The following is a 14,272-nucleotide window of genomic DNA, read 5'->3' as shown; positions in this document are numbered from 1 at the left end:
ATAATTTTATTTATACAAATCTTGATAGTATTTTCTTTTATTTACATTTTTCTTTAATAAGATTATTTACACTTTTTTTCCCTTTTTCTGTTTTTTTTTTCATTTGTTCTTCTATTTCTGTATATATTGTACGAATGAATATTTGAACACTAATCCTTAATACCTTAATTTGTAGTAAATTGTATTAATTCAATTAATAAAATAAAAATAAAATTGACACTGGTTTTATTTGCTTCTCGTACCAGATGTAATAAGCCATTTACTTGTATATGAACTTACGGCGACATTTGATTTTTATAAACCTCCATTCATCGTTGAAAGTTTAAAAAAAAAAATGATTTTTTGTTAATAGAAAACATTTTTTATATTCTCAGTTTAAATTAAAATCTACATAAAAAAAAATCGATTGAAGTAAACATTCATTTTAATTGCAAATCTGTTTCACCACTTCTGCATGTTAGCTTAGGTGTAGTACTTCAATTAGGAAAATTAAAACAAATGAATAATTCATGTATAAACATATTCGTTTTATGTTGGTCTGTATCATACATTGATGACCCTTTCTGTTGAATTCATCAACTAAACCCAACTTGAATACAATATAATTTCTTTTCATCCATTAATTATACTTTACATAATGGAACAAAGGATTCAAAGTGTTTCATTGAAGTGGCTTTATTTTAAAGTTGAACCAGGATTAAATTATAAAAGCAGGCGATGTTTACTCAACCATCAGAATAATATCAAATTTTAGCATCATTCATTTTTTAATAATTATAACAATAAGAATATGTGCTCATCATGATTAGGACTATTAAGAATTATATTACTTAATAAAATAAAACGTAATTAATCTTCTTAAATTCACAAAACATGCTAAAATTCACCTCAGAAATTCGTTTTTCTTTCTTTCACAAAATAAAAAAAATATATATATATTTTTTTTTTAAATTTTTATTTTATTACTTTACAATCTTTTTAGTGATTCGTCACAAATTCCTACCACACTACAAAACTGTTACATAAATTATCAAATGTTAAAATTTCATTATGATGAGAAAATAGTTGATCGTGTATACATATGTGGAGAAGATGGTTGGGGTGCGGTCAGAAGATAACACATATAAGTTGAAGAAACTTATTTAAAAATTCCAATTAGTTCAAATTTAAAACTTTGTTAAAATTTCAGGTTCGCCTAAGCGAAATAGGATTAAAAATAAATCAGAATATAAAAAAAAAAAAATTATTGGATTTTATGAAATATATTCTCTGAAAGAAATCGAAATATTTTAATGAAAAAAAAGTTTAATGTAATGTTGCTTATTGTAAATAAGGCTTTATTATTTTTTGTTTCATGATTGATGTGTATACTTGACCCCTGAAGTTTCTAGGTTTTAATGCGATAAACACTGTACAGCAATTAAAATGGCCAAATAGAGTCCAACATTGTTGTAAAACTTAATTAAGAAGAGAATAATTTTATTTATTCATAAAATAATCACTCCTCAAATACAATAACTGATATCCAACAATAGCTAATGTTTTCCATTTAATTGGCAGAATGGAAGTATACACCTCTCTGTCTTAATTCCACTTCATTATATTTCGAATCCAACAAAATATGTACTAATTATTGATAATTATAATAATCCTATTAATTAATTTGCACTCGATTTAAGGACATTACGAATGATATAGCAGCGTCAGGCTTTGCAAAGGCCATTGTCCATTGAAATGCAACAATGCTGGGATTAATTAGTTATTCGCTTGTTAGCGCTATCCAAGCTATGCCCAAGGATGTTCATGCATTGTCTACTGAACCGTATGCCCTAGTCCAACATACATCGGAGGAATCGTATCAATCTAGTATGTAACCAGGTCGTATTGTTGACAGTTACCGAATGACAGAATTATTAAATCGTGAAAGTTATGTAATGAAGTCATGTTTCAAAGTGCATTACTCGTCTGAAGTTCGACTAAAATATCATATATTTTATGCAGATCTTAAAAATACCAATTAACTATATTAATGTATTTTGGTCGAGAAATATGTATAATGAATGAAAAATATGGGTAAAAGTTTATATTACTATTTAGAATTAATTTTAATATGAATTTTAATGATAAAAGAAATACAAATTTAGTCCAAAATACAATTTGAAATTAATTATTAGCCTGACATACGTGTATGGAAGGTTAAAAATAGTTAGTTTATAGTGTTAAGTTTATATAAAATTAAAAGTTATAAAAATGAATGAAATTGTGACAAAATAGGTAACTAGACATAAATGTTTAGGTAAGCTTATTAATAATTAATATGATTCCTTATTAATTTATGGTTGCATAGGGTGATTTGTCCTATAATTAATGACCTGGGCAGAATAGTCTGGAAAACGTTTTTAAATAATTAAATGTAAGGTGTAAATTTATATTTAAGGTATGTTAAATTATTAATAATAATGTTGTTGTTAAAATTGTTACAAATTAATGTATAATAAAGCTGTTGATGTTAAATGAATGGGCCGAAACGTTGGACTGTTGATATAATAAAGAGTATTGAGACTTAACATGGATACCAATTGATTTATTTATCTCAAGAATTGAAATCTCAAATTGAAACGATTATATATAAAGTAATATATATTTTAGATTTAAAATATTACTGTAATATTTTGTGTTAATGAAATCCTTTATCACTAATATTTATTATCTTTAATTTAAATATATTTTGATATTTCACAAAAAACAGTTTAGAATATTCCTGTCGTACATTGAATTGTGGAACAATCCAAAACGCCATTTCCTGATCACCCACTATGTTTATGTTTGTGGACTTCACTTGTGGACAATATATTATGATTACTTGATAGATAGAAAGAAAAAACAAACAAAAAGCTATTGTACCCATAACGATTAGATCGAAGTTAAACGCGGTATAATGGCGCCCTAAAAGATCCTGTAACATCCCATTGAATGCTCAAAGACATAAAATTCGTATTTTTAGTTTTTGACTTGGCTGTTAACATAATCGCAGACAAACCATACAGTGTAACTTAGTTATGTCGACTCATGGTGGCTTTCAAACACTTCCAATGAAATCTCCGAAATTTTCCATGATTCCAATATGTACTGTATATTTTTTAAATAGAAAAGGAATAGAAAAAAAAAATGGTTCTTTAGAAAGTGTGTGTTAATGTCCGCGGTAAGGAGTTGCTCAATTTCAGAAATCCGTGAAAAGTTTAAATTTTTTTTTTTTTTTACGCATAAAATATTGCTAAACAATGCGGCTGATAAACAAGAGAAAAAATTGAAAGTTTGTTATTTAGAATTTTTATTGGAATTTAGTTCAGCAGGAGATGGAAAAAAAAAAACGGAAAAAGAAAATCAAACGAAAAACTTCTTAGCTTTTCGATCTAGAGCCCGTCCCAAGGCAAAGCTTCATTGGCAATGACTTTGCAAATAAACGGAGATAGGCTCAACTCCATTTGCATTAGGGGATGTTACACTTTCATTTCCACCTCAGCATCAGATATTTAAAACTTATTGTATAGATACAGTATTAGATATTTTTATTACTTTCAAAATTTGTGAATAATAATTAAATTTTAGAGTTTGTATGTATGATTCAAAACCAAATACTTTCCCGGAAAAAATGTTAATTAAAATAGATTCAGTTTCCCGAGTTTTGTTCTACCCCTCATTTGGTTTGCGTTCTGTACGAGACTAATATATTATTTACAAAAAAATCTAATTTCAATAGCTTATTTTATAATCTAGGAACTACTGTATCACATTCTATTTAAAATAAGCATTGTTAGTGAATAATTTTTTTATCTATATTTATTGTTGAAAAAAATAGTTAATATTTAAAATTTGTATAATCAGGTTTAACCGATAATTATTTATAAAAGAAAATGTTAGGAAAAAATTGACTTATAACAATGTCCATGAAAAATGTATTTTTATGCAACGAAAATGAAAAATTTTTTCTTGAAGAAGTTTGTCGGGGGGTGCGGTCAACAAAGAACAACATAAATAAACAAAACCATATTTATTTATTTTATGCCAACGTTTCCGTTTATTCCGTTTATGCCGAGCATTAATCTACGGTCAACTATCTACACCTCGAAAATGAAAAATTAATTAACAGTTATTTTCAGTGCATTTTTTTTTTCAATACTAATGAAAATTTCTATAATAAACATTTTTACTATTGTTTATCAGCTTAATTAATAACCAAATACTTTCCCAGAAAAATATTAATTAGAATATATTCAATTGTCTAAATTTATATAAGTATTTAATTTATCCTATCCGTTTTTTAGTTTGCGTTCTGTATGACGCTGATATATTATTTACCAAACAAAAACTATTTTCAATAGCTTATTTTGTAGTCTAGGAACTAGTGCATTGTATTCTAGTTAAAATAAGTATTGTTAGTGATTAATTTCGTGTATTATAAATTTGTTTTTTATAAAACGTTAATATAAAAACGTGTATTCTTAGTTTAACCGATCAATATATATTTTTTTTAAATATTTATTTATTGCTATTTACAACTGTACATTATAATACATTTAATAAATCTGATTTCAAGTTAAATTGGAGTGTTACAGGCGTGTAGAGAAACTACCCATTGGTAACACTCTAATGACATTTTACATTAGCTGGTCTCGTGGCCATCTTCTTTTCAGGCGCCTAGGAGGATTGTCAGGAATGAAAGAGGATGCATGATTAGAAACTAGTGGATTTGGGTTGTTAGGGAGTTTATTATGGAAGGAATAATATCGGGTTCGGGCTAGATCGGTTACATAGGGAACATTAAGGTCTTTCTGTATGATTTTATTTGTGACAAAGTAAGGAGCATTGAGGATTTTACGAAGGATTTTGGATTGTAAGAATTGAATACGAGAGGAATTCGAAGGTTTAGTGGAGCCCCAAAGCTCAACTCCATATGTCCAGATTGATCTTATTACAGTCATGTAGATCAGTATTTTGTAATGTGTTGGAAGTTTAGACCGTTTGTCTAGTAAGTGCTGTAATAGTCGAAATCGACGTGCAGTTTCCTGTCTTTTCAGTCTGGTGTGAGGATTCCAGGTTAATCGCTTGGATCAATATTTAAAAACGAAAATTTTGAGAAAAAATATAGTTATATAGACACTACTCTCGTTTTCCATTTATTTCATTTATTGGATTCTTCCTCAAGATTGTGATTAGTTAAAGTTTTTTTTATTGTTATTACCTTTTTGATAATAATAGAAATATGTTTATATATTTTCCTGTATTTGATGTTTCAGATTTTCGTTTATAGTTGTATGTAACATGTATATTAGCAGAAATTGTACCTTTTCATTTATTATTTTTAGTTTAATTATATTTGATTTTTTATCATTTTTTTTATTATCAGTAGTCACATTATGCTCTATGATATGGCATATGGTTTTATTTTATTTTATATATTCTGTTCATTATTGTTGTTCACTTTTATTTTTACAAATTCAGTGTTTTCATTATATTTTATGAAGTTTTATAATTTCATCTTTATTTTTTATTTTACCCTAAGGCCCTGAAGCCTAATTTGGACTCCTGTAACATTATTCTAAAGGGATCAATCCCAGAATAAATAAAGAATATTATTATTCTAACAATTTCAATCGGATTTTTATTTTTATTTTACGAAAATGAAAGTTTATGTGTAATAGTAAATAGTTATTATTAGTTATTTTCAATTGTTTTCTTTTTCGATACTAATTCCGTTTTCTTTAGTAAACATTTTTTTATTGTTTAATGGTATAATTTAAAACCTAATGCTTCCCAAGAAATATAATGTTAATTATATTAGATTGGCATATATAGGTGGAACACGCACTTGCACATTCCAGTCACGTATCTGCATTATATATGTAAATTCAGATTAGTAATTTTTTTTTCTTGTGACTTGACTGTTTAAAAAGCGCGTGCAAACCATTATTTTTTAAATTTCTGTCACAATAATTCCCTTTGGTATATATTTGAAAAATATATATTTTTTTAATGTTCGTGTTTCATAATCAGCAGCCACAATACTAAGTTGCTGAATAATAGAACCTCGTAATAAAAATAATAATTTTTCATGTATAAAATATTGCAATAATTATCAGCAAAACTATCCAGCTGATCTGAAAGAGAAAGAAACTGAAATTAACTCCGTTAATTCAATAAACAAAAATTTTTCCGTTCCAACGTAATCTTGTTTTTGATTGATTCGTTACCTCGTTAACTTCTATTTACAGGCGATATCGCTTGTGTATAGTTTATTCAAGTATCTGGCCCTCCTTCTGAAACTGATTGGTCTCCTTCACACCTCACTCAAGACAAAAATCCTTGAGGGTATCGGAAATCGAACTCCATTTCCGTGTCTCCATGGTTTGTAATCACAACGAAACACCCCCTTAGGAACGTTAATAACGAATTCATTCTACTCTTAGGCACTTGCCCATAATAATTAAAAAAAAAAAAGGATTTGAGTTATAGATGAAATTATAATCAATACGCTTGATGTCTCTTCTTGGATAAACGTAACAGTCGTGTATTGTTTAGAATTAGTTATTATTACAAATGATGCAATTTATATACTCATTACATTGTAATTATTTAGTATTTGCTCATCATGAGTTAAGTAAAGCACAATGAAAATTTATAAAACGGTCTAAATTGTATGAACAGTAGATAGTTGAACATTTCCAAATCCTTGAAGTAAGGGAACAATGAAATAAATAATTACGGTTTAAAGTTTACAATAAGGCACTAACTACAATAATATTTTTACTTGTTTATTTAATGTAATTTACAAGTGTACAAATAATAAATACAATAAGTAAATCTGTGGAATGGTTCATAGAACACTTGAAAATCTTAGGAAGGAACCACCCGTTGGTGGTACTTCAAACATTAATTTAAATTAGAAGGTCCCGTGGCCATCTTCTTTCCAGACGCCTCGGAGGATTATCAGGGACTATTAAGGATAAGAGATTAAGAACTAATGGGTTAGGGTGGGTAAGGAGTTTGGAATGAAAAGACGCATATCTGTTTTGGGCCAAATCTGCAACAGCTACAATTCAAACATGAAAAATAAAATATTAAAACTAGTTGATTCGGGTGAAAAATTCGCACAAACCACAGGTTTTTATATAATTTTTCTATTATATTAAATTAAATAATAGTAAATTACCTTAATTTTCCTGTTGGTATATGAGCATAAAGAAAAAATATATATGACGGTCTAAACTATACAAATATTAGATAGTTAAAATTTTTTAAATCCATAAAGTGTCGGAATTGAACAATAAATGAATTACTATTTGTTGTTTGCAACGTTATTGTAAGATCGGTAACCTTTTGTTGTTAGATTATTAGATACTAGCTAAAATTTTTATATTAAAAATAAATTATTAACTAGTTGACTTCAACAAAAACTTCTTTAAGTTTGTACGTTTTTAAATTAATTAAAATTCTTTTTCGTGACTCCTTTTTCTGTCCGCTTTTGGCTGGGCTAAATTCCGTTACATAATTTTGAATATAGCGGAAGGAATTCGAATAATGCAGGGTTTTTATGCTGAGGACAAAAATAAAAATAAAATTGTTAAAACCATCGGAAATAGATTTAAATAATTTAGTTGTAGATGTTTTGCAGGCATCATCAATGGAGTGAAGTGCTGTCTGTAATTGACACTAGCGAATCCAGTCTGAGAGCTGAAAAAATAAAATAAATACTCCTAATACTCCTTTATTATTGTGTATAAGGAGATCGAGGTAGCTTGATGAGTAAGGCACTGAGCTACTATATCCCGGGCCCGGGTTTTTGTTACTGTAGCCGTTAGTCAACCCTGTGGGTTCGAGAGCCCTCCTGGGGCCCACTCGACCTCTACAAAATGGGCACTCATGATTGGGGATAAATACTGGCGTTCGAGCATGCCACAACAACCGTGCGTGAGAACAAATCACATCCTTGAAAGGCCGTACGACGCCGTATCGAATCCGGCCTGGGGGGTGAAGTTTTTTAATTTTTTAGCGGACCCAATGGTTAGATCCCCATGTCACTTTTAGATACCCCCACCCTCCGTATGTCAGAAATGCCTAGGAATAGGGTTATAAAAAAAAAAATCACCTCCTTGTATAAACGTTGTTCATGAAATAACTCTTACTATGGGTTACATTTCTATGTGTTCCAAGCCATGTAGGATCATGTAGGATCACGCTGCAAGAGAAGCACTCGCGCTTCCGGGACGGGGTAAAGCAATTTTAACTCCGTCAGAGATATGCAGGCCTCTAGTAAAGGAAGTCAAAGATAAATGGCAATCTTTGTGGAACGAAAGCCCAATGAGTAAATTAAAAATGATTAAAAAGGATGTCAAGCCCTGGGGTACCTCCAGTCGCAAATGCCGTAGAGAGGAAGTTGTACAGACTAGGCTGAGAATAGGTCACACGAGGCTCACCCACTCCTATCTTATTTCAAAAGAAACGCCTCCGAAATGCCAGTATTGCAATAACAATTTAACAATAAGCCATGTTTTCCAACGATGCCCATATTTTACACCACACCACAATAGCTTGAGACTAAGCCAATATATCTCAAAAACCCTTGGAGACGATGCTAAGGCAATAGAATTGGTGTTTCAGTTTTTGAAATCACAAAATTTACTGACAAAAAATATAACTTGATCGGAAGGAAAAATAAATAAATAAATAAAATAATCAAATTAAAAAATAAATAAAATTTAACGAATATTAGCAAAATTAAATAAAATATAAATGGCGTTGATGACGAATGAAGTTTGGCGCAACTAAACAAACAAACAACACTTACTAACAAAGTAGTGAACCCCGAGACATCATTTGTGGTTATAGTGGTACACTTTTTTTTTTATTATATTATCTTAAATTAATATAGTTAATCGTATTTTAAAATTTATGTCATTTAAAATATATTTTTTTGACCTGTTACATAAATACAAAAGCCCCTTTCCCTCTACTTTTTTGTTATTTATGTGTGGGATGCGTTCTTTTCGTGAATGTATGTTTGTGTGAGTGTTTAAAATAAGTTTTTAAGTTCACCTACTATTATAGTGATAAAATTAATATTGCAGTTAAATGGTTCGTCATAGACTAAGCATAACATATAACGAAGATAAAGAAATCTAAATCAAGCAAAATATTCAACTAATGGAATTGTAGAAATAGATTGAGAGGTAATTATTTATAAAGGTAGCATTTATTAACGAAATTAGAATTGTATACGACTGTAAGAAGAGATTAACAGTTCCAGGAGTAGTGCAGTTCTTGCAAGTAAACAAGTAATAATGAACTTAATTAATAGATTTAATTCAAACTGATATAACAAGATGTACAGACTAATGAACAACATCTCATGAAAGTCAGAAGTAGAGGCGTTAAGACAGCCAGAGAACGATACAACTTCTAATTAGAATGAGGTTCCTAATCGGCTACAGCAGTAATTTAATTGCAACACAAAATACGTTAAAGACAATTCCAAGTCGTTCCTTAATTTTTCGTTAATTTTCGATGTTTATTACTACTGTAAATCAGTATTATTGACACAATATTTTGTTGTCCCTAAGAAAAAAAAAATAATCCACAAAAACATTTGTGATTGCATCTTAGTTACCATCATTGTAACTTATCGTTGATCACTATTAATGACAAAATCATTTAGCAAATAGTAAATTTTTTTTTATGGCTTATGTTACTTGCGCTAAAGAAAAAAAAAAGTAACAGAAATATTTGTTGCCCTAACGAAAATAAAATAATTCACCAAAAAAATTGTTGTTGTTTAAAGGGGTAAAACCGTTTGGTCATCATCGCCTATGGCATGCTATTATGATGAAGCTACATACCCCCTACAAGCTACGCCCCCCCCCCCCTCCGCACACACTCACGTGATTCAAACAAATGTAAAAAAGGAACGTGATTGATACAAATGTAAAAATTAATAATAAATAAAATAAAAATTAAATCGTAGAGGAGTAATAATTTAGAAAGAAGGCGATGTGCTTTTAAAAATTTAAACACTAATGTAATTTTAGCTTCCTTATCGATGAGAGCTTCTGATTAATTTGGGGTCAGTCCTATCCTATTTATTGTTGGCAAATAGTAAGCACATTCTTCATAAATATGTTTAATTGTGAGAATGGACTGACAATATAGTCACGTTGGAGGTGGAAGTTTTCTGATCAGGTGAGAGTGGGTGAGGAGAGTATGACCTATTCTCAGGCGGGTTAGAGCAACTTCCTCCCTGCGGTTGTTGCGGTAGGATGTTGACCATGGTTTTACTACTCTTTTGATTCCTTTTAATTTACTCGGAGAACATTCATCCCACTTGGCCTGCCATCTTTCAAAAATTTTAATTTAAGGGGTCTAATGAGTTCTGTTAGTGTAAGAACGGGGATTCCTCGGCCAGGGTGGGTGAGTGTCTCTCTGGTAGCTTTGTCAAACTCAGCGAATCTGAGATTATTAAAATTGTCTTCTGAGTTATTGAAAGGCAAAAATGGAGGGCTGGCGCTATCGCGTGTAGTTTGACGTTGTATATTGAGTATAACTTTTTAATGTACAGTTGTAAATAAATATTTAAAAAACACAAAAACTTTTTAATGTAATTTAAATTTGCGGGATGAATCGCAAGTAACGAGAGCTGAGGTAGTTGAGCTTTCGGATTTGGAACCATCAGTGTATATTAAAAAATGTTCTGGAATATTTCCCAGAAGACGCGACAATCGTTCTTTATACTTGATAGATGTGGTCTTATTTTTGTGCATAAGCGACAGATGTAGCATTGTTACAGGTTGTTTTAGAGTCCAAGGTATCCTGATTGCTACTGGTGCATTCCGGACCAGTCCCATTCTGAGCACTTGCTCTGAAGCAGGCCTATCTCCGCTATCATTTAGGAGACAAAAACTAGCTATTAATTGTTTCCAAATTATCTAACAAACAAATCATACAACTTGAAAAAATATTTTCCAAACTAAATTCCCCATAGCTTTTCGACAGAAATGAAACACAACACTTCCTATGGCAAAAAAAGACTCTCTCTGACTATTCCTACACTCTTCACTATTACTAAAATAATTCCGATAATGAATCCATAAATTCAGAACCCAAAAAATTTGCGATTGCAACATAATATAATCATTATTAAAACCATTGTAACTTATCGGTTTTTGTCATATTAATATTTTTTTAAATAAACCTCTAGATATTGATAATATTTTCCAAAAAAAAAAGACCTTACATGTTTTAGATATTAACTTTATCTATGTTAAGCCGTAAAAATGTTTTTTGTGATAGAGTTACTTGGCCATTTCTTTATTTTTAATGTCAGCTTAAATAAAATTCCAACTGTTTTAACATTATGTGAACATAGAAAAAAAATAAAAATAAACCACATTCTTGAGAGCCAAGGACTCGTTGAATATTTTAGAACGTTTTACACCACCATTAAAAACCGCTGAAAAATTACTGAAAATATTCTAAAGGGGTTTAAAAGATTTAAGGGAATTCAAGCCCGTTTAGAGGCTTAAAGGATTCTGGTTAGTTATCCTTGATACCTTAGCATAGCTGAGATTCCTCGTTCCTCGTCCTACGGTGGAAAACAAGAGTAGACCGCTCCATTGGTCTGAATATTTAGTGGTTTGTTACGTTTCGTGGGTTGTTAATAATACTATGGATATCTATTGGGCATGTTTATGTACCACTCCTTTAGAGAGGATAGGTTATTAGCATTCTTCTGTCATGATGTTCTCAAGAACAATTAGTTATTTATTGTCGATTTCTACAAAGAGTTAGAGTTTTCATATTATCCACAATATTCCCCAATTTCCGAATTTGATTAACTCCCTCCAATCCTCTTCTGAATAACATTTTCTCGCAGTAGACGTTTGATGTGCCAACCTCTGTTATTAAAATTGGAGGCCCTGCACGTGAGATCGCCTATTCCAATGAAAGTTAAATCGGTGATACTAGGTCGAAAATTACTAGATCCATGTCCTAGGATCCTTGCGAATGCGCTATAGAAGCCGAAAAAAAATTAATATAATATTAGAAGTTTTTTATATTATTGTATGACACTTTTTATCTGTATGTATTTAATGGTCATTAAATACCAATCGTGAGAAACAAAGCGTGTACCAAGCCATGATAAAGAGAGCTTTGATATACGGCTACGAAACCTGGGGTCTAACAGGTACGCTGGAAAGCAGAATTCAGAGATTTGAATAGAAAGTCCTCAGTGCAATTACAGGAGCGATCTCGTATCATAGCCTTAATGCAAGGAGGTGGAGAACTTACAGCGAACTGCTGCTACTGATCAGTCATGATATGAAGGCAATAAGGTTAAGATCGGGGCATGTGGCTCGAAGCAATCCATCCATCCAGGACGTCTCTATAGTAGGCAAGAGGCAACATAGGAGGCGAAAAAACAGATGAATAAACAGAATCGACCAATATGCGGAAGAGCTGCATGCAGCAAACTTGAAAGCAGTAGCCCATGATAGGCAGGCGTGGAGAAGGCTGGTTTTGGGCGGACAAGGTCTGTAGAGCTAATCGAGCAAAAAAATAAAATAAAATATATATACCAATAGATTCGTTTTTGATTTAGAATAAAAATAAAATATTGTTGATCGTATTAAACGAGTTCTTTTTTTATTTTTTTTAATATTTATTTATTGGTATTTACAACTGTACATTATGAATCTGATCTAAGTTAAATTGGAGTGTTACAGGTGCGTAGAGAAACTACCCAATGGTGGCACTCTAATGACATTCTACATTAGCTGGTCTCGTGGCCATTTTCTTTTCAGACGCCTCGGAGGAATGAAAGAGGATGCAAGATTAGAAACTGGGGGGTTTGAGTGGTTAGAGAGTTTATAATGGAAGGAGTGATATCTGGTTCGGACTAGATCGGTTACATAGGGAACATTAAGGTCTTTATGTATGATTTTATTTGTGACAAAGTAAGGAGCATTGAGGATTTTACGAAGGATTTTGGATTGTAAGGATTGAATACGAGAGGAATTCGAAGGTTTACTGGAGCCCCAAAGCTCAACTCCACATGTCCAGATTGGCCTTATTACAGTCATGTAGATCAGTCTTTTTAATGTGTTGGAAGTTTAGACCGTTTGTCCAGTAAGTGATGTAATAGTCGAAATCGACGTGCAGTTTCCTGTAAACGAGTTGAAGTGTATAAAAAAAACCTAAGCTCTCTTCTTTTGAAGCACAACAGAAACATTTTTTTTGTAGGCAAAATCAAGTCAACTTCACTCTTAGCGTCATTTGAAACCCTTAAATATGAAATTTCAATAAATCAAAAATTAAAAAATTGTAGACTTGACTTTTTTGTAGTATATTTATTTTTTTTCCGATGTCACGCGTTCAGGAAATAAATTCATAACTCCTCTCAATTTTATTCAAATCCTACGTAATTACAACTGTTGGAAACTTGATTTTACGCTCTTTCAAATGATATAAATATGAATTAGAGTTTATGTCTTTCTAAAGAAGAATGAACAGTTTAAAAACAGAAAAAAATTCTCAAATGTTTCATTTTTGAATTTTGTTTCATTTCCTTATTCTTTCATAAATTTCTTGAAGATTAGCGACATCTTATTAGCGTAATTTCTACTTACTTTATAAAAGCTAGCAGATGTAGTTACCGGACCTTACGATGCTTCTCGTCTGCGAAGAGTTTCTTTGACTTTCTGATTCTTTTAATCACCGTTGTCTGGACTCACCAAACAAAAAGAAAATTAGTTCGCTTCTCAATGGACTTCTCCAAGACCTTGCCTCAAAGTCAAGTGTGTTTGCTGCTCTAGTACCAAAATCCAATCAACTTCTTTCCAATGTTCCTCTCGACAACTCCTTTTATCCTTTATTTCCTTTTATCAGATACCTTGAGTAAAGATTATTCGGCGCGCTGAGCATGGATGTGTCTTGATATTTATTGAAATCCCTGTTGCTCCCTTTCGTGTTAATGGGCAAAATGGAGAGTATACAAAATAATATTCTTCGGTATAATTTTCTTAGACTATATCAGGTTTATGAAATAAAAAACTGACCCTAATAATTATTCTTTTCTCTACGTTCTGCGTTTCAAAAGCCCACTCTTGTGTCATGTCTTTTATTCTGGTTTTATTTTCTAAATTCTCACCCCCATACTTAATTTATTTATATTTTATATTTTCCATCCTTTTTTTTTTTCTTTTAAATGTATATATCTTATTTT

This window comes from Halyomorpha halys, unplaced genomic scaffold (genome assembly GCF_000696795.3).
Source record: "Halyomorpha halys isolate HHAL.00 unplaced genomic scaffold, Hhal_1.1 Scaffold81.1, whole genome shotgun sequence".
NCBI lineage: Eukaryota > Metazoa > Arthropoda > Insecta > Hemiptera > Pentatomidae > Halyomorpha > Halyomorpha halys.
Note: the sequence above shows the minus strand (reverse complement) of the source record.